At 37.2% G+C, this 19840-nt stretch overlaps 1 protein-coding gene across 1 annotated transcript in view; it reads left to right on the forward strand.

The window, feature by feature from the left end:
* The window catches only part of LOC148170682 (uncharacterized), a 199022-nt gene that overhangs the window by 8805 nt on the left and 170377 nt on the right, over positions 1-19840 (forward strand). The window lies entirely within an intron of this gene.

A 19840-nucleotide genomic window follows, 5' to 3' on the forward strand; every position in this document is an offset into this window, starting at 1 on the left:
CAAATTTAAGATAGAAAACAACGAAAATCGGCGAGAAATCGTTGTTTTGCATCGAAATATGCGGTTTTCTCTAAGAATTTTGATGATTTCGTGCAGAATTCTGCTGTTTTCTTGCAATTCAGCCGTTGAATCTTGGTAAAAAGTGATGATTTTGTAGATTTCGTGCTCTTCTTTGCGAATTCAAGCCAGAAAACAACGAAAATCGGCGAGAAATCGTCGTTTTGCATCGAAATATGCGGTTTTCTCTAAGAATTTTGACGATTTCGTGCAGAATTCTGCTGTTTTCTTGCAATTCAGCCGTTGAATATTAGTAAAAAGTCATGATTTTGTAGATTTCGTGCTCTTCTTTGCGAATTCAAGATAGAAAACAACGAAAATCGGCGACAAATCGTTGTTTTGCATCGAAATATGCGGTTTTCTCTAAGAATTTTGATGATTTCGTGCAGAATTCTGCTGTTTTCTTGCCAATCAGCCGTTGAATCTTGGTAAAAAGTCATGATTTTGTAGATTTCGTGCTCTTCTTTGCAAATTCAAGCCAGAAAACAACGAAAATCGGCGAGAAATCGTCGTTTTGCATCGAAATATGCGGTTTTCTGTAAGAATTTTGATGATTTCGTGCAGAATTCTGCTGTTTTCTTGCAATTCAAGCGTTGAATCTTGGTAAAAAGTCATGATTTTGTAGATTTCGTGCTCTTCTTTACGAATTCAAGCCAGAAAACAACGAAAATCGGCGATAAATCGTTGTTTTGCATCGAAATATGCGGTTTTCTGTAAGAATTTTGATGATTTCGTGCAGAATTCTGCTGTTTTCTTGCAATTCAGCCGTTGAATCTTGGTAAAAAGTCATGATTTTGTAGATTTCGTGCAGAATTCAGCTGTTTTCTTGCAATTCAGCCGTTGAATCTTGGTAAAAAGTCATGATTTTGTAGATTTCGTGCAGAATTCTGCTGTTTTCTTGCAATTCAGCCGTTGAATGTTGGTAAAAAGTCATGATTTTGTAGATTTCGTGCTCTTCTTTGCGAATTCAAGCCAGAAAACAACGAAAATCGGCGAGAAATCGTCGTTTTGCATCGAAATATGCGGTTTTCTGTAAGAATTTTGATGATTTCGTGCAGAATTCTGCTGTTTTCTTGCAATTCAGCCGTTGAATCTTGGTAAAAAGTCATGATTTTGTCGATTTCGTGCTCTTCTTTGCGAATTCAAGATAGAAAACAACGAAAATCAGCGAGAAATCGTCGTTTTGCATCGAAATATGCGGTTTTCTCTAAGAATTTTGATGATTTCGTGCAGAATTCTGCTGTTTTCTTGCAATTCAGCCGTTGAATCTAGGTAAAAAGTGATGATTTTGTAGATTTCGTGCTCTTCTTTGCAAATTCAAGCCAGAAAACAACGAAAATCGGCGAGAAATCGTCGTTTTGCATCTAAATATGCGGTTTTCTCTAAGAATTTTGACGATTTCGTGCAGAATTCTGCTGTTTTCTTGCAATTCAGCCGTTGAATCTTGGTAAAAAGTCATGATTTTGTAGATTTCGTGCTCTTCTTTGCGAATTCAAGATAGAAAACCACGAAAATCAGCGAGAAATCGTCGTTTTGCATCGAAATATGCGGTTTTCTCTAAGAATTTTGATGATTTCGTGCAGAATTCTGCTGTTTTCTTGCAATTCAGCCGTTGAATCTTGGTAAAAAGTCATGATTTTGTAGATTTCGTGCTCTTCTTTGCGAATTCAAGATAGAAAACAACGAAAATCAGCGAGAAATCGTCGTTTTGCATCGAAATATGCGGTTTTCTGTAAGAATTTTGATGATTTCGTGCAGAATTCTGCTGTTTTCTTGCAATTCAGCCGTTGAATCTTGGTAAAAAGTCATGATTTTGTAGATTTCGTGCTCTTCTTTGCGAATTCAAGATAGAAAACAACGAAAATCAGCGAGAAATCGTCGTTTTGCATCGAAATATGCGGTTTTCAGTAAGAATTTTGATGATTTCGTGCAGAATTCTGCTGTTTTCTTGCAATTCAGCCGTTGAATCTTGGTAAAAAGTGATGATTTTGTAGATTTCGTGCTCTTCTTTGCGAATTCAAGCCAGAAAACAACGAAAATCGGCTAGAAATCGTCGTTTTGCATCGAAATATGCGGTTTTCTCTAAGAATTTTGACGATTTCGTGCAGAACTCTGCTGTTTTCTTGCAATTCAGCCGTTGAATCTTAGTAAAAAGTCATGATTTTGTAGATTTCGTGCTCTTCTTTGCGAATTCAAGATAGAAAACAACGAAAATCGGCGACAAATCATTGTTTTGCATCGAAATATGCGGTTTTCTCTAAGAATTTTGATGATTTCGTGCAGAATTCTGCTGTTTTCTTGCAAGTCAGCCGTTGAATCTTGGTAAAAAGTCATGATTTTGTAGATTTCGTGCTCTTCTTTGCAAATTCAAGCCAGAAGACAACGAAAATCGGCGAGAAATCGTCGTTTTGCATCGAAATATGCGGTTTTCTGTGAGAATTTTGATGATTTCGTGCAGAATTCTGCTGTTTTCTTGCAATGCAGCCGTTGAATCTTGGTAAAAAGTCATGATTTTGTAGATTTCGTGCTCTTCTTGGCGAATTCAAGATAGAAAACAACGAAAATCAGCGAACAATCGTCGTTTTACATCGAAATATGCGATTTTCTCTAAGAATTTTGATGATTTCGTGCAGAATTCTGCAGTTTTCTTGCAATTCAGCCGTTGAATCTTAGTAAAAAGTCATGAGTTTGTAGATTTCGTGCTCTTCTTTGCGAATTCAAGATAGAAAACAACGAAAATCAGCGAGAAATCGTCGTTTTGCATCGAAATATGCGCTTTTCTCTAAGAATTTTGATGATTTCGTGCAGAATTCTGCTGTTTTCTTGCAATTCAGCCGTTGAATCTTGGTAAAAAGTCATGATTTTGTAGATTTCGTGCTCTTCTTTGCGAATTCATGCCAGAAAACAACGAAAATCGGCGAGAAATCGTCGTTTTGCATCGAAATATGCGGTTTTCTGTAAGAATTTTGATGATTTCGTGCAGAATTCTGCTGTTTTCTTGCAATTCAAGCGTTGAATCTTGGTAAAAAGTCATGATTTTGTAGATTTCGTGCTCTTCTTTGCGAATTCAAGCCAGAAAACAACGAAAATCGGCGATAAATCGTTGTTTTGCATCGAAATATGCGGTTTTCTCTAAGAATTTTGATGATTTCGTGCAGAGTTCTGCTGTTTTCTTGCAATTCAGCCGTTGAATCTTGGTAAAAAGTCATGATTTTGTAGATTTCGTGCAGAATTCTGCTGTTTTCTTGCAATTCAGCCGTTGAATCTTGGTAAAAAGTCATGATTTTGTAGATTTCGTGCTCTTCTTTGCGAATTCAAGCCAGAAAACCACGAAGATCGGCGAGAAATCGTCGTTTTGCATCGAAATATGCGGTTTTCTCTAAGAATTTTGATGATTTCGTGCAGAATTCTGCTGTTTTCTTGCAATTCAGCCGTTGAATGTTGGTAAAAAGTCATGATTTTGTAGATTTCGTGCTCTTCTTTGCGAATTCAAGCCAGAAAACAACGAAAATCGGCGAGAAATCGTCGTTTTGCATCGAAATATGCGGTTTTCTGTAAGAATTTTGATGATTTCGTGCAGAATTCTGCTGTTTTCTTGCAATTCAGCCGTTGAATCTTGGTAAAAAGTGATGATTTTGTAGATTTCGTGCTCTTCTTTGCGAATTCAAGCCAGAAAACAACGAAAATCGGCGAGAAATCGTCGTTTTGCATCGAAATATGCGGTTTTCTCTAAGAATTTTGACGATTTCGTGCAGAATTCTGCTGTTTTCTTGCAATTCAGCCGTTGAATCTTAGTAAAAAGTCATGATTTTGTAGATTTCGTGCTCTTCTTTGCGAATTCAAGATAGAAAACAACGAAAATCGGCGACAAATCGTTGTTTTGCATCGAAATATGCGGTTTTCTCTAAGAATTTTGATGATTTCGTGCAGAATTCTGCTGTTTTCTTGCAAGTCAGCCGTTGAATCTTGGTAAAAAGTCATGATTTTGTAGATTTCGTGCTCTTCTTTGCAAATTCAAGCCAGAAGACAACGAAAATCGGCGAGAAATCGTCGTTTTGCATCGAAATATGCGGTTTTCTGTGAGAATTTTGATGATTTCGTGCAGAATTCTGCTGTTTTCTTGCAATTCAGCCGTTGAATCTTGGTAAAAAGTCATGATTTTGTAGATTTCGTGCTCTTCTTTGCGAATTCAAGATAGAAAACAACGAAAATCAGCGAGAAATCGTCGTTTTGCATCGAAATATGCGGTTTTCTGTAAGAATTTTGATGATTTCGTGCAGAATTCTGCTGTTTTCTTGCAATTCAGCCGTTGAATCTTGGTAAAAAGTGATGATTTTGTAGATTTCGTGCTCTTCTTTGCGAATTCAAGCCAGAAAACAACGAAAATCGGCTAGAAATCGTCGTTTTGCATCGAAATATGCGGTTTTCTCTAAGAATTTTGACGATTTCGTGCAGAACTCTGCTGTTTTCTTGCAATTCAGCCGTTGAATCTTAGTAAAAAGTCATGATTTTGTAGATTTCGTGCTCTTCTTTGCGAATTCAAGATAGAAAACAACGAAAATCGGCGACAAATCATTGTTTTGCATCGAAATATGCGGTTTTCTCTAAGAATTTTGATGATTTCGTGCAGAATTCTGCTGTTTTCTTGCAAGTCAGCCGTTGAATCTTGGTAAAAAGTCATGATTTTGTAGATTTCGTGCTCTTCTTTGCAAATTCAAGCCAGAAGACAACGAAAATCGGCGAGAAATCGTCGTTTTGCATCGAAATATGCGGTTTTCTGTGAGAATTTTGATGATTTCGTGCAGAATTCTGCTGTTTTCTTGCAATGCAGCCGTTGAATCTTGGTAAAAAGTCATGATTTTGTAGATTTCGTGCTCTTCTTGGCGAATTCAAGATAGAAAACAACGAAAATCAGCGAACAATCGTCGTTTTACATCGAAATATGCGATTTTCTCTAAGAATTTTGATGATTTCGTGCAGAATTCTGCAGTTTTCTTGCAATTCAGCCGTTGAATCTTAGTAAAAAGTCATGAGTTTGTAGATTTCGTGCTCTTCTTTGCGAATTCAAGATAGAAAACAACGAAAATCAGCGAGAAATCGTCGTTTTGCATCGAAATATGCGCTTTTCTCTAAGAATTTTGATGATTTCGTGCAGAATTCTGCTGTTTTCTTGCAATTCAGCCGTTGAATCTTGGTAAAAAGTCATGATTTTGTAGATTTCGTGCTCTTCTTTGCGAATTCATGCCAGAAAACAACGAAAATCGGCGAGAAATCGTCGTTTTGCATCGAAATATGCGGTTTTCTGTAAGAATTTTGATGATTTCGTGCAGAATTCTGCTGTTTTCTTGCAATTCAAGCGTTGAATCTTGGTAAAAAGTCATGATTTTGTAGATTTCGTGCTCTTCTTTGCGAATTCAAGCCAGAAAACAACGAAAATCGGCGATAAATCGTTGTTTTGCATCGAAATATGCGGTTTTCTCTAAGAATTTTGATGATTTCGTGCAGAGTTCTGCTGTTTTCTTGCAATTCAGCCGTTGAATCTTGGTAAAAAGTCATGATTTTGTAGATTTCGTGCAGAATTCTGCTGTTTTCTTGCAATTCAGCCGTTGAATCTTGGTAAAAAGTCATGATTTTGTAGATTTCGTGCTCTTCTTTGCGAATTCAAGCCAGAAAACCACGAAGATCGGCGAGAAATCGTCGTTTTGCATCGAAATATGCGGTTTTCTCTAAGAATTTTGATGATTTCGTGCAGAATTCTGCTGTTTTCTTGCAATTCAGCCGTTGAATGTTGGTAAAAAGTCATGATTTTGTAGATTTCGTGCTCTTCTTTGCGAATTCAAGCCAGAAAACAACGAAAATCGGCGAGAAATCGTCGTTTTGCATCGAAATATGCGGTTTTCTGTAAGAATTTTGATGATTTCGTGCAGAATTCTGCTGTTTTCTTGCAATTCAGCCGTTGAATCTTGGTAAAAAGTGATGATTTTGTAGATTTCGTGCTCTTCTTTGCGAATTCAAGCCAGAAAACAACGAAAATCGGCGAGAAATCGTCGTTTTGCATCGAAATATGCGGTTTTCTCTAAGAATTTTGACGATTTCGTGCAGAATTCTGCTGTTTTCTTGCAATTCAGCCGTTGAATCTTAGTAAAAAGTCATGATTTTGTAGATTTCGTGCTCTTCTTTGCGAATTCAAGATAGAAAACAACGAAAATCGGCGACAAATCGTTGTTTTGCATCGAAATATGCGGTTTTCTCTAAGAATTTTGATGATTTCGTGCAGAATTCTGCTGTTTTCTTGCAAGTCAGCCGTTGAATCTTGGTAAAAAGTCATGATTTTGTAGATTTCGTGCTCTTCTTTGCAAATTCAAGCCAGAAGACAACGAAAATCGGCGAGAAATCGTCGTTTTGCATCGAAATATGCGGTTTTCTGTGAGAATTTTGATGATTTCGTGCAGAATTCTGCTGTTTTCTTGCAATGCAGCCGTTGAATCTTGGTAAAAAGTCATGATTTTGTAGATTTCGTGCTCTTCTTGGCGAATTCAAGATAGAAAACAACGAAAATCAGCGAACAATCGTCGTTTTACATCGAAATATGCGATTTTCTCTAAGAATTTTGATGATTTCGTGCAGAATTCTGCAGTTTTCTTGCAATTCAGCCGTTGAATCTTAGTAAAAATTCATGAGTTTGTAGATTTCGTGCTTTTCTTTGCGAATTCAAGATAGAAAACAACGAAAATCAGCGAGAAATCGTCGTTTTGCATCGAAATATGCGCTTTTCTCTAAGAATTTTGATGATTTCGTGCAGAATTCTGCTGTTTTCTTGCAATTCAGCCGTTGAATCTTGGTAAAAAGTCATGATTTTGTAGATTTCGTGCTCTTCTTTGCGAATTCATGCCAGAAAACAACGAAAATCGGCGAGAAATCGTCGTTTTGCATCGAAATATGCGGTTTTCTGTAAGAATTTTGATGATTTCGTGCAGAATTCTGCTGTTTTCTTGCAATTCAGCCGTTGAATCTTGGTAAAAGTCATGATTTTGTAGATTTCGTGCTCTTCTTTGCGAATTCAAGCCAGAAAACAACGAAAATCGGCGAGAAATCGTCGTTTTGCATCGAAATATGCGGTTTTCTCTAAGAATTTTGATGATTTCGTGCAGAATTCTGCTGTTTTCTTGCAATTCAGCCGTTGAATCTTGGTAAAAAATCATGATTTTGTAGATTTCGTGCTCTTCTTTGCGAATTCAAGCCAGAAAACAACGAAAATCGGCGAGAAATCGTCGTTTTGCATCGAAATACGCGGTTTTCTGCAGGAATTTTGATGATTTCGTGCAGAATTCTGCTGTTTTCTTGCAATTCAGCCGTTGAATCTTGGTAAAAAGTCATGATTTTGTAGATTTCGTGCTCTTCCTTGCGAATTCAAGATAGAAAACAACGAAAATCAGCGAGAAATCGTCGTTTTGCATCGAAATATGCGGTTTTCTGTAAGAATTTTGATGATTTCGTGCAGAATTCTGCTGTTTTCTTGCAATTCAGCCGTTGAATCTTGGTAAAAAGTGATGATTTTGTAGATTTCGTGCTCTTCTTTGCGAATTCAAGCCAGAAAACAACGAAAATCGGCGAGAAATCGTCGTTTTGCATCGAAATATGCGGTTTTCTCTAAGAATTTTGACGATTTCGTGCAGAATTCTGCTGTTTTCTTGCAATTCAGCCGTTGAATCTTAGTAAAAAGTCATGATTTTGTAGATTTCGTGCTCTTCTTTGCGAATTCAAGATAGAAAACAACGAAAATCGGCGACAAATCGTTGTTTTGCATCGAAATATGCGGTTTTCTCTAAGAATTTTGATGATTTCGTGCAGAATTCTGCTGTTTTCTTGCAAGTCAGCCGTTGAATCTTGGTAAAAAGTCATGATTTTGTAGATTTCGTGCTCTTCTTTGCAAATTCAAGCCAGAAGACAACGAAAATCGGCGAGAAATCGTCGTTTTGCATCGAAATATGCGGTTTTCTGTGAGAATTTTGATGATTTCGTGCAGAATTCTGCTGTTTTTTTGCAATGCAGCCGTTGAATCTTGGTAAAAAGTCATGATTTTGTAGATTTCGTGCTCTTCTTGGCGAATTCAAGATAGAAAACAACGAAAATCAGCGAACAATCGTCGTATTACATCGAAATATGCGATTTTCTCTAAGAATTTTGATGATTTCGTGCAGAATTCTGCAGTTTTCTTGCCATTCAGCCGTTGAATCTTAGTAAAAAGTCATGAGTTTGTAGATTTCGTGCTCTTCTTTGCGAATTCAAGATAGAAAACAACGAAAATCAGCGAGAAATCGTCGTTTTGCATCGAAATATGCGCTTTTCTCTAAGAATATTGATGATTTCGTGCAGAATTCTGCTGTTTTCTTGCAATTCAGCCGTTGAATCTTGGTAAAAAGTCATGATTTTGTAGATTTCGTGCTCTTCTTTGCGAATTCATGCCAGAAAACAACGAAAATCGGCGAGAAATCGTCGTTTTGCATCGAAATATGCGGTTTTCTGTAAGAATTTTGATGATTTCGTGCAGAATTCTGCTGTTTTCTTGCAATTCAAGCGTTGAATCTTGGTAAAAAGTCATGATTTTGTAGATTTCGTGCTCTTCTTTGCGAATTCAAGCCAGAAAACAACGAAAATCGGCGATAAATCGTTGTTTTGCATCGAAATATGCGGTTTTCTGTAAGAATTTTGATGATTTCGTGCAGAATTCTGCTGTTTTCTTGCAATTCAGCCGTTGAATCTTGGTAAAAAGTCATGATTTTGTAGATTTCGTGCAGAATTCTGCTGTTTTCTTGCAATTCAGCCGTTGAATCTTGGTAAAAAGTCATGATTTTGAAGATTTCGTGCTCTTCTTTGCGAATTCAAGCCAGAAAACCACGAAGATCGGTGAGAAATCGTCGTTTTGCATCGAAATATGCGGTTTTCTCTAAGAATTTTGATGATTTCATGCAGAATTCTGCTGTTTTCTTGCAATTCAGCCGTTGAATGTTGGTAAAAAGTCATGATTTTGTAGATTTCGTGCTCTTCTTTGCGAATTCAAGCCAGAAAACAACGAAAATCGGCGAGAAATCGTCGTTTTGCATCGAAATATGCGGTTTTCTGTAAGAATTTTGATGATTTCGTGCAGAATTCTGCTGTTTTCTTGCAATTCAGCTGTTGAATCTTGGTAAAAAGTCATGATTTTGTAGATTTCGTGCTCTTCTTTGCGAATTCAAGATAGAAAACAACGAAAATCAGCGAGAAATCGTCGTTTTGCATCGAAATATGCGGTTTTCTCTAAGAATTTTGATGATTTCGTGCAGAATTCTGCTGTTTTCTTGCAATTCAGCCGTTGAATCTTGGTAAAAGTCATGATTTTGTAGATTTCGTGCTCTTCTTTGCGAATTCAAGCCAGAAAACAACGAAAATCGGCGAGAAATCGTCGTTTTCATCGAAATATGCGGTTTTCTCTAAGAATTTTGATGATTTCGTGCAGAATTCTGCTGTTTTCTTGCAATTCAGCCGTTGACTCTTGGTAAAAGTCATGATTTTGTAGATTTCGTGCTCTTCTTTGCGAATTCAAGCCAGAAAACAACGAAAATCGGCGAGAAATCGTCGTTTTACATCGAAAAATGCGGTTTTCTGTAAGAATTTTGATGATTTCGTGCAGAATTCTGCTGTTTTCTTGCAATTCAGCCGTTGAATCTTGGTAAAAAGTCATGATTTTGTAGATTTCGTGCTCTTCTTTGCGAATTCAAGCCAGAAAACAACGAAAATCGGCGAGAAATCGTCGTTTTGCATCGAAATATGCGGTTTTCTGTGAAAATCGGCGAGAAATCGTCGTTTTGCATCGAAATATGCGGTTTTCTCTAAGAATTTTGATGATTTCGTGCAGAATTCTGCTGTTTTCTTGCAATTCAGCCGTTGAATCTTGGTAAAAGTCATGATTTTGTAGATTTCGTGCTCTTCTTTGCGAATTCAAGCCAGAAAACAACGAAAATCGGCGAGAAATCGTCGTTTTACATCGAAAAATGCGGTTTTCTGTAAGAATTTTGATGATTTCGTGCAGAATTCTGCTGTTTTCTTGCAATTCAGCCGTTGAATCTTGGTAAAAAGTCATGATTTTGTAGATTTCGTGCTCTTCTTTGCGAATTCAAGCCAGAAAACAACGAAAATCGGCGAGAAATCGTCGTTTTGCATCGAAATATGCGGTTTTCTGTGAAAATCGGCGAAAAATCGTCGTTTTGCATCGAAATATGCGGTTTTCTGTAAGAATTTTGATGATTTCGTGCAGAATTCTGCTGTTTTCTTGCAATTCAAGCGTTGAATCTTGGTAAAAAGTCATGATTTTGTAGATTTCGTGCTCTTCTTTGCGAATTCAAGCCAGAAAACAACGAAAATCGGCGAGAAATCGTCGTTTTGCATCGAAATATGCGGTTTTCTGTAAGAATTTTGATGATTTCGTGCAGAATTCTGCTGTTTTCTTGCAATTCAAGCGTTGAATCTTGGTAAAAAGTCATGATTTTGTAGATTTCGTGCTCTTCTTTGCGAATTCAAGCCAGAAAACAACGAAAATCGGCGAGAAATCGTCGTTTTGCATCGAAATATGCGGTTTTCCGTAAGAATTTTGATGATTTCGTGCAGAATTCTGCTGTTTTCTTGCAATTCAAGCGTTGATTCTTGGTAAAAAGTCATGATTTTGTAGATTTCGTGCTTTTCTTGGCAAATTCAAGATAGAAAACAACGATAATCAGCGAGAAATCGTTGTTTTGCATCGAAATATGCAGTTTTCTCTAAGAATTTTGAAGATTTCGTGCAGAATTCTGCTGTTTTCTTGAAATTCAGCCGTTGAATCTTGGTAAAAAGTCATAATATTGTAGATTTCGTGCTCTTCTTTGCGAATTCAAGCCAGAAAACAACGAAAATCGGCGAAAAGTCGTCGTTTTGCATCGAAATATGCGGTTTTCTCTAAGAATTTTGATGATTTCGTGCAGAATTCTGCTGTTTTCTTGCAATTCAGCCGTTGAATCTTGGTAAAAGTCATGATTTTGTAGATTTCGTGCTCTTCTTTGCGAATTCAAGCCAGAAAACAACGAAAATCGGCGAGAAATCGTCGTTTTACATCGAAAAATGCGGTTTTCTGTAAGAATTTTGATGATTTCGTGCAGAATTCTGCTGTTTTCTTGCAATTCAGCCGTTGAATCTTGGTAAAAAGTCATGATTTTGTAGATTTCGTGCTCTTCTTTGCGAATTCAAGCCAGAAAACAACGAAAATCGGCGAGAAATCGTCGTTTTACATCGAAAAATGCGGTTTTCTGTAAGAATTTTGATGATTTCGTGCAGAATTCTGCTGTTTTCTTGCAATTCAGCCGTTGAATCTTGGTAAAAGTCATGATTTTGTAGATTTCGTGCTCTTCTTTGCGAATTCAAGCCAGAAAACAACGAAAATCGGCGAAAAATCGTCGTTTTGCATCGAAATATGCGGTTTTCTCTAAGAATTTTGATGATTTCGTGCAGAATTCTGCTGTTTTCTTGCAATTCAGCCGTTGAATCTTGGTAAAAGTCATGATTTTGTAGATTTCGTGCTCTTCTTTGCGAATTCAAGCCAGAAAACAACGAAAATCGGCGAGAAATCGTCGTTTTGCATCGAAATATGCGGTTTTCTGTGAAAATCGACGAGAAATCGTCGTTTTGCATCGAAATATGCGGTTTTCTCTAAGAATTTTGATGATTTCGTGCAGAATTCTGCTGTTTTCTTGCAATTCAGCCGTTGAATCTTGGTAAAAGTCATGATTTTGTAGATTTCGTGCTCTTCTTTGCGAATTCAAGCCAGAAAACAACGAAAATCGGCGAGAAATCGTCGTTTTACATCGAAAAATGCGGTTTTCTGTAAGAATTTTGATGATTTCGTGCAGAATTCTGCTGTTTTCTTGCAATTCAGCCGTTGAATCTTGGTAAAAAGTCATGATTTTGTAGATTTCGTGCTCTTCTTTGCGAATTCAAGCCAGAAAACAACGAAAATCGGCGAGAAATCGTCGTTTTGCATCGAAATATGCGGTTTTCTGTGAAAATCGGCGAAAAATCGTCGTTTTGCATCGAAATATGCGGTTTTCTGTAAGAATTTTGATGATTTCGTGCAGAATTCTGCTGTTTTCTTGCAATTCAAGCGTTGAATCTTGGTAAAAAGTCATGATTTTGTAGATTTCGTGCTCTTCTTTGCGAATTCAAGCCAGAAAACAACGAAAATCGGCGAGAAATCGTCGTTTTGCATCGAAATATGCGGTTTTCTGTAAGAATTTTGATGATTTCGTGCAGAATTCTGCAGTTTTCTTGCCATTCAGCCGTTGAATCTTAGTAAAAAGTCATGAGTTTGTAGATTTCGTGCTCTTCTTTGCGAATTCAAGATAGAAAACAACGAAAATCAGCGAGAAATCGTCGTTTTGCATCGAAATATGCGCTTTTCTCTAAGAATATTGATGATTTCGTGCAGAATTCTGCTGTTTTCTTGCAATTCAGCCGTTGAATCTTGGTAAAAAGTCATGATTTTGTAGATTTCGTGCTGTTCTTTGCGAATTCAAGATAGAAAACAACGAAAATCAGCGAGAAATCGTCGTTTTCCATCGAAATATGCAGTTTTCTCTAAGAATTTTGATGATTTCGTGCAGAATTCTGCTGTTTTCTTGCAATTCAGCCGTTGAATCTTGGTAAAAAGTCATAATTTTGTAGATTTCGTGATCTTCTTTGCGAATTCAAGCCAGAAAACAACGAAAATCGGCGAGAAATCGTCGTTTTGCATCGAAATATGCGGTTTTCTCTAAGAATTTTGATAATTTCGTGCAAAATTCTGCTGTTTTCTTGCAATTCAGCCGTTGAATCTTGGTAAAAAGTGATGATTTTGTAGATTTCGTGCTCTTCTTTGCGAATTGAAGCCAGAAAACAACGAAAATCGGCGAGAAATCGTTGTTTTGCATCGGAATATGCGGTTTTCTGTAAGAATTTTGAAGATTTCGTGCAGAATTCTGCTGTTTTCTTGCAATTCAGCTGTTGAATCTTGGTAAAAAGTGATGATTTTGTAGATTTCGTGCTCTTCTTTGCGAATTCAAGCCAGAAAACAACGAAAATCGGCGAGAAATCGTCGTTTTGCATCGAAATATGCGGTTTTCTGTGAAAATCGGCGAGAAATCGTCGTTTTGCATCGAAATATGCGGTTTTCTCTAAGAATTTTGATGATTTCGTGCATAATTCTGCTGTTTTCTTGCAATTCAGCCGTTGAATCTTGGTAAAAAGTCATGATTTTGTCGATTTCGTGCTTTTCTTTGCGAATTCAAGCCAGAAAACAACGAAAATCGGCGAAAAATCGTCGTTTTGCATCGAAATATGCGGTTTTCTGTAAGAATTTTGATGATTTCGTGCAGAATTCTGCTGTTTTCTTGCAATTCAGCCGTTGAATCTTGGTAAAAAGTCATGATTTTGTAGATTTCGTGCTCTTCTTTGCGAATTCAAGATAGAAAACAGCAAAAATCAGCGAGAAATCGTCGCTTTCCATCGAAATATGCAGTTTTCTCTAAGAATTTTGCAAGCATTCAAGCCAGAAAACAACGAAAATCGGCGAGAAATCGTCGTTTTGCATCGAAATATGCGGTTTTCTGTGAAAATCGGCGAGAAATCGTCGTTTTGCATCGAAATATGCGGTTTTCTCTAAGAATTTTGATGATTTCGTGCAGAATTCTGCTGTTTTCTTGCAATTCAGCCGTTGAATCTTGGTAAAAAGTCATGATTTTGTAGATTTCGTGCTCTTCTTTGCGAATTCAAGTCAGAAAACAACGAGAACCGGCGAGAAATCGTCGTTTTGCATCGAAATATGCGGTTTTCTGTGAAAATCGGCGAGAAATCGTCGTTTTGCATCGAAATATGCGGTTTTCTCTAAGAATTTTGATGATTTCGTGCATAATTCTGCTGTTTTCTTGCAATTCAGCCGTTGAATCTTGGTAAAAAGTCATGATTTTGTAGATTTCGTGCTCTTCTTTGCGAATTCAAGATAGAAAACAGCAAAAATCAGCGAGAAATCGTCGCTTTCCATCGAAATATGCAGTTTTCTCTAAGAATTTTGATGATTTCGTGCAGAATTCTGCTGTTTTCTTGCAATTCAGCCGTTGAATCTTGGTAAAAAGTCATGATTTTGTAGATTTCGTGCTCTTCTTTGCGAATTCATGCCAGAAAACAACGAAAATCGGCGAGAAATCGTCGTTTTGCATCGAAATATGCGGTTTTCTGTAAGAATTTTGATGATTTCGTGCAGAATTCTGCTGTTTTCTTGCAATTCAAGCGTTGAATCTTGGTAAAAAGTCATGATTTTGTAGATTTCGTGCTCTTCTTTGCGAATTCAGGCCAGAAAACAACGAAAATCGGCGAGAAATCGTCGTTTTGCATCGAAATATGCGGTTTTCTGTAAGAATTTTGATGATTTCGTGCAGAATTCTGCTGTTTTCTTGCAATTCAGCCGTTGAATCTTGGTAAAAAGTCATGATTTTGTAGATTTCGTGCTCTTCTTTGCGAATTCAAGCCAGAAAACAACGAAAATCGGCGAGAAATCGTCGTTTTGCATCGAAATATGCGGTTTTCTGTAAGAATTTTGATGATTTCGTGCAGAATTCTGCTGTTTTCTTGCAATTCAGCCGTTGAATCTTGGTAAAAAGTCATGATTTTGTAGATTTCGTGCTCTTCTTTGCGAATTCAAGCCAGAAAACAACGAAAATCGGCGAGAAATCGTCGTTTTGCATCGAAATATGCGGTTTTCTGTGAAAATCGGCGAGAAATCGTCGTTTTGCATCGAAATATGCGGTTTTCTCTAAGAATTTTGATGACTTCGTGCAGAATTCTGCTGTTTTCTTGCAATTCAGCCGTTGAATCTTGGTAAAAAGTCATGATTTTGTAGATTTCGTGCTCTTCTTTGCGAATTCAAGATAGAAAACAACGAAAATCAGCGAGAAATCGTCGTTTTGCATTGAAATATGCGGTTTTCTCTAAGAATTTTGATGATTTCGTGCAGAATTCTGCTGTTTTCTTGCAATTCAGCCGTTGAATCTTGGTAAAAAGTCATGATTTTGTAGATTTCGTGCTCTTCTTTGCGAATTCATGCCAAAAAACAACTAAAATCGGCGAGAAATCGTCGTTTTGCATCGAAATATGCGGTTTTCTGTAAGAATTTTGATGATTTCGTGCAGAATTCTGCTGTTTTCTTGCAATTCAGCCGTTGAATCTTGGTAAAAAGTCATGATTTTGTAGATTTCGTGCACTTCTTTGCGAATTCAAGCCAGAAAACCACGAAGATCGGCGAGAAATCGTCGTTTTGCATCGAAATATGCGGTTTTCTCTAAGAATTTTGATGATTTCGTGCAGAATTCTGCTGTTTTCTTGCAATTCAGCCGTTGAATGTTGGTAAAAGGTCATGATTTTGTAGATTTCGTGCTCTTCTTTGCGAATTCAGGCCAGAAAACAACGAAAATCGGCGAGAAATCGTCGTTTTGCATCGAAATATGCGGTTTTCTGTGAAAATCGGCGAGAAATCGTCGTTTTGCATCGAAATATGCGGTTTTCTCTAAGAATTTTGATGATTTCGTGCAGAATTCTGCTGTTTTCTGGCAATTCAGCCGTTGAATCTTGGTAAAAAGTCATGATTTTGTAGATTTCGTGCTCTTCTTTGCGAATTCAAGCCAGAAAACAACGAAAATCGGCGAGAAATCGTCGTTTTGCATCGAAATATGCGGTTTTCTGTAAGAATTTTGATGATTTCGTGCAGAATTCTGCTGTTTTCTTGCAATTCAAGCGTTGAATCTTGGTAAAAAGTCATGATTTTGTAGATTTCGTGCTCTTCTTTGCGAATTCAGGCCAGAAAACAACGAAAATCGGCGAGAAATCGTCGTTTTGCATCGAAATATGCGGTTTTCTGTAAGAATTTTGATGATTTCGTGCAGAATTCTGCTGTTTTCTTGCAATTCAGCCGTTGAATCTTGGTAAAAAGTCATGATTTTGTAGATTTCGTGCTCTTCTTTGCGAATTCAAGCCAGAAAACAACGAAAATCGGCGAGAAATCGTCGTTTTGCATCGAAATATGCGGTTTTCTGTAAGAATTTTGATGATTTCGTGCAGAATTCTGCTGTTTTCTTGCAATTCAGCCGTTGAATCTTGGTAAAAAGTCATGATTTTGTAGATTTCGTGCTCTTCTTTGCGAATTCAAGCCAGAAAACAACGAAAATCGGCGAGAAATCGTCGTTTTGCATCGAAGTATGCGGTTTCTGTGAAAATCGGCGAGAAATCGTCGTTTTGCATCGAAATATGCGGTTTTCTCTAAGAATTTTGATGATTTCGTGCAGAATTCTGCTGTTTTCTTGCAATTCAGCCGTTGAATCTTGGTAAAAAGTCATGATTTTGTAGATTTCGTGCTCTTCTTTGCGAATTCAAGATAGAAAACAACGAAAATCAGCGAGAAATCGTCGTTTTGCATCGAAATATGCGGTTTTCTCTAAGAATTTTGATGATTTCGTGCAGAATTCTGCTGTTTTCTTGCAATTCAGCCGTTGAATCTTGGTAAAAAGTCATGATTTTGTAGATTTCGTGCTCTTCTTTGCGAATTCATGCCAAAAAACAACTAAAATCGGCGAGAAATCGTCGTTTTGCATCGAAATATGCGGTTTTCTGTAAGAATTTTGATGATTTCGTGCAGAATTCTGCTGTTTTCTTGCAATTCAGCCGTTGAATCTTGGTAAAAAGTCATGATTTTGTAGATTTCGTGCACTTCTTTGCGAATTCAAGCCAGAAAACCACGAAGATCGGCGAGAAATCGTCGTTTTGCATCGAAATATGCGGTTTTCTCTAAGAATTTTGATGATTTCGTGCAGAATTCTGCTGTTTTCTTGCAATTCAGCCGTTGAATGTTGGTAAAAGGTCATGATTTTGTAGATTTCGTGCTCTTCTTTGCGAATTCAGGCCAGAAAACAACGAAAATCGGCGAGAAATCGTCGTTTTGCATCGAAATATGCGGTTTTCTGTGAAAATCGGCGAGAAATCGTCGTTTTGCATCGAAATATGCGGTTTTCTCTAAGAATTTTGATGATTTCGTGCAGAATTCTGCTGTTTTCTGGCAATTCAGCCGTTGAATCTTGGTAAAAAGTCATGATTTTGTAGATTTCGTGCTCTTCTTTGCGAATTCAAGCCAGAAAACAACGAAAATCGGCGAAAAATCGTCGTTTTGCATCGAAATATGCAGTTTTCTGTAAGAATTTTGATGATTTCGTGCAGAATTCTGCTGTTTTCTTGCAATTCAGCCGTTGAATCTTGGTAAAAAGTCATGATTTTGTAGATTTCGTGCTCTTCTTTGCGAATTCAAGATAGAAAACAACGAAAATCAGCGAGAAATCGTCGTTTTGCATCGAAATATGCGGTTTTCTCTAAGAATTTTGATGATTTCGTGCAGAATTCTGCTGTTTTCTGGCAATTCAGCCGTTGAATCTTGGTAAAAAGTCATGATTTTGTAGATTTCGTGCTCTTCTTTGCGAATTCAAGCCAGAAAACAACGAAAATCGGCGAAAAATCGTCGTTTTGCATCGAAATATGCCGTTTTCTGTAAGAATTTTGATGATTTCGTGCAGAATTCTGCTGTTTTCTTGCAATTCAGCCGTTGAATCTTGGTAAAAAGTCATGATTTTGTAGATTTCGTGCTCTTCTTTGCGAATTCATGCCAGAAAACAACGAAGATCGGCGAGAAATCGTCGTTTTGCATCGAAATATGCGGTTTTCTCTAAGAATTTTGACGATTTCGTGCAGAATTCTGCTGTTTTCTTGCAATTCAGCCGTTGAATCTTGGTAAAAAGTCATGATTTTGTAGATTTCGTGCTCTTCTTTGCGAATTCAAGATAGAAAACAACGAAAATCAGTGAGAAATCGTCGTTTTGCATCGAAATATGCGGTTTTCTCAAAGAATTTTGATGATTTCGTGCAGAATTCTGCTGTTTTCTTGCAATTCAGCCGTTGAATCTTGGTAAAAGTCATGATTTTGTAGATTTCGTGCTCTTCTTTGCAAATTCAAGCCAGAAAACAACGAAAATCGGCGAGAAATCGTCGTTTTGCATCGAAATATGCGGATTTCTGTAAAAATTTTGATGATTTCGTGCAGAATTCTGCTGTTTTCTTGAAATTCAGCCGTTGAATCTTGGTAAAAAGTCATGATTTTGTAGATTTCGTGCTCTTCTTTGCGAATTCAAGCCAGAAAACCACGAAGATCGGCGAGAAATCGTCGTTTTGCATCGAAATATGCGGTTTTCTCTAAGAATTTTGATGATTTCGTGCAGAATTCTGCTGTCTTCTTGCAATTCAGCCGTTGAATGTTGGTAAAAAGTCATGATTTTGTAGATTTCGTGCTCTTCTTTGCGAATTCAAGCCAGAAAACAACAAAAATCGGCGAGAAATCGTTGTTTTGCATCGAAATATGCGGTTTTCTGTAAGAATTTTGATGATTTCGTGCAGAATTCTGCTGTTTTCTTGCAATTCAGCCGTTGAATCTTGGTAAAAAGTCCTGATTTTGTAGATTTCGTGCTCTTCTTTGCGAATTCATGCCAGAAAACAACGAAAATCGGCGAGAAATCGTCGTTTTGCATCGAAAAATGCGGTTTTCTGTAAGAATTTTGATGATTTCGTGCTGAGTTCTGCTGTTTTCTTGCAATTCAGCCGTTGAATCTTGGTAAAAAGTCATGATTTTGTAGATTTCGTGCTCTTCGTTGCGAATTCAAGCCAGAAAACAACGAAAATCGGCGAGAAATCGTCGTTTTGCATCGAAATATGCGGTTTTCTGTAAGAATTTTGATGATTTCGTGCAGAATTCTGCTGTTTTCTTGCAATTAAGACGTAGAATCTTGGAAAAAGGTGATGATTTTCTAGATTTCGTGCTCTTCTTTGCAAATTCAAGCCAGAAAACAACAAAAATCGGCGAGAAATCGTTGTTTTGCATCGAATTATGCGTTTTTCTCTAAGAATTTTGAGGATTTCGTGCAGAATTCTGCTGTTTTCTTGCAATTCAGCCGTTGAATCTTGGTAAAAAGTCATGATTTTGTAGATTTCGTGCTCTTCTTTGCGAATTCAAGCCAGAAAACAACGAAAATCGGCGAGAAATCGTCGTTTTGCATCGAAATATGCGGTTTTCTGTAAGAATTTTGATGATTTCGTGCAGAATTCTGCTGTTTTCTTGCAATTCAAGCCTTGAATCTTGGTAAAAAGTCATGATTTTGTAGATTTCGTGCTCTTCTTTGCGAATTCAAGCCAGAAAACAACGAAAATCGGCGAGAAATCGTCGTTTTGCATCGAAATATGCGGTTTTCTGTAGGAATTTTGATGAGTTCGTGCAGAATTCTGCTGTTTTCTTGCAATTCAGCCGTTGAATCTTGGTAAAAAGTCATGATTTTGTAGATTTAGTGCTTTTCTTGGCAAATTCAAGATAGAAAACAACGAAAATCAGCGAGAAATCGTTGTTTTGCATCGAAATATGCAGTTTTTCTCTAAGAATTTTGATGATTTCGTGCAGAATTCTGCTGTTTTCTTGCAATTCAGCCGTTGAATCTTGGTAAAAAGTCATCATTTTGTAGATTTCGTGCTCTTCGTTGCGAATTCAAGCCAGAAAACAACGAAAATCGGCGAGAAATCGTCGTTTTGCATCGAAATATGCGGTTTTCTGTAAGAATTTTGATGATTTCGTGCAGAATTCTGCTGTTTTCTTGCAATTCAGCCGTTGAAT

The sequence above is a fragment of the Gnatocerus cornutus genome, chromosome 7 (genome assembly GCF_029298725.1).
Source record: "Gnatocerus cornutus isolate USDA-ARS CGAHR chromosome 7, icGnaCorn1.1, whole genome shotgun sequence".
NCBI classification, from domain to species: domain Eukaryota; kingdom Metazoa; phylum Arthropoda; class Insecta; order Coleoptera; family Tenebrionidae; genus Gnatocerus; species Gnatocerus cornutus.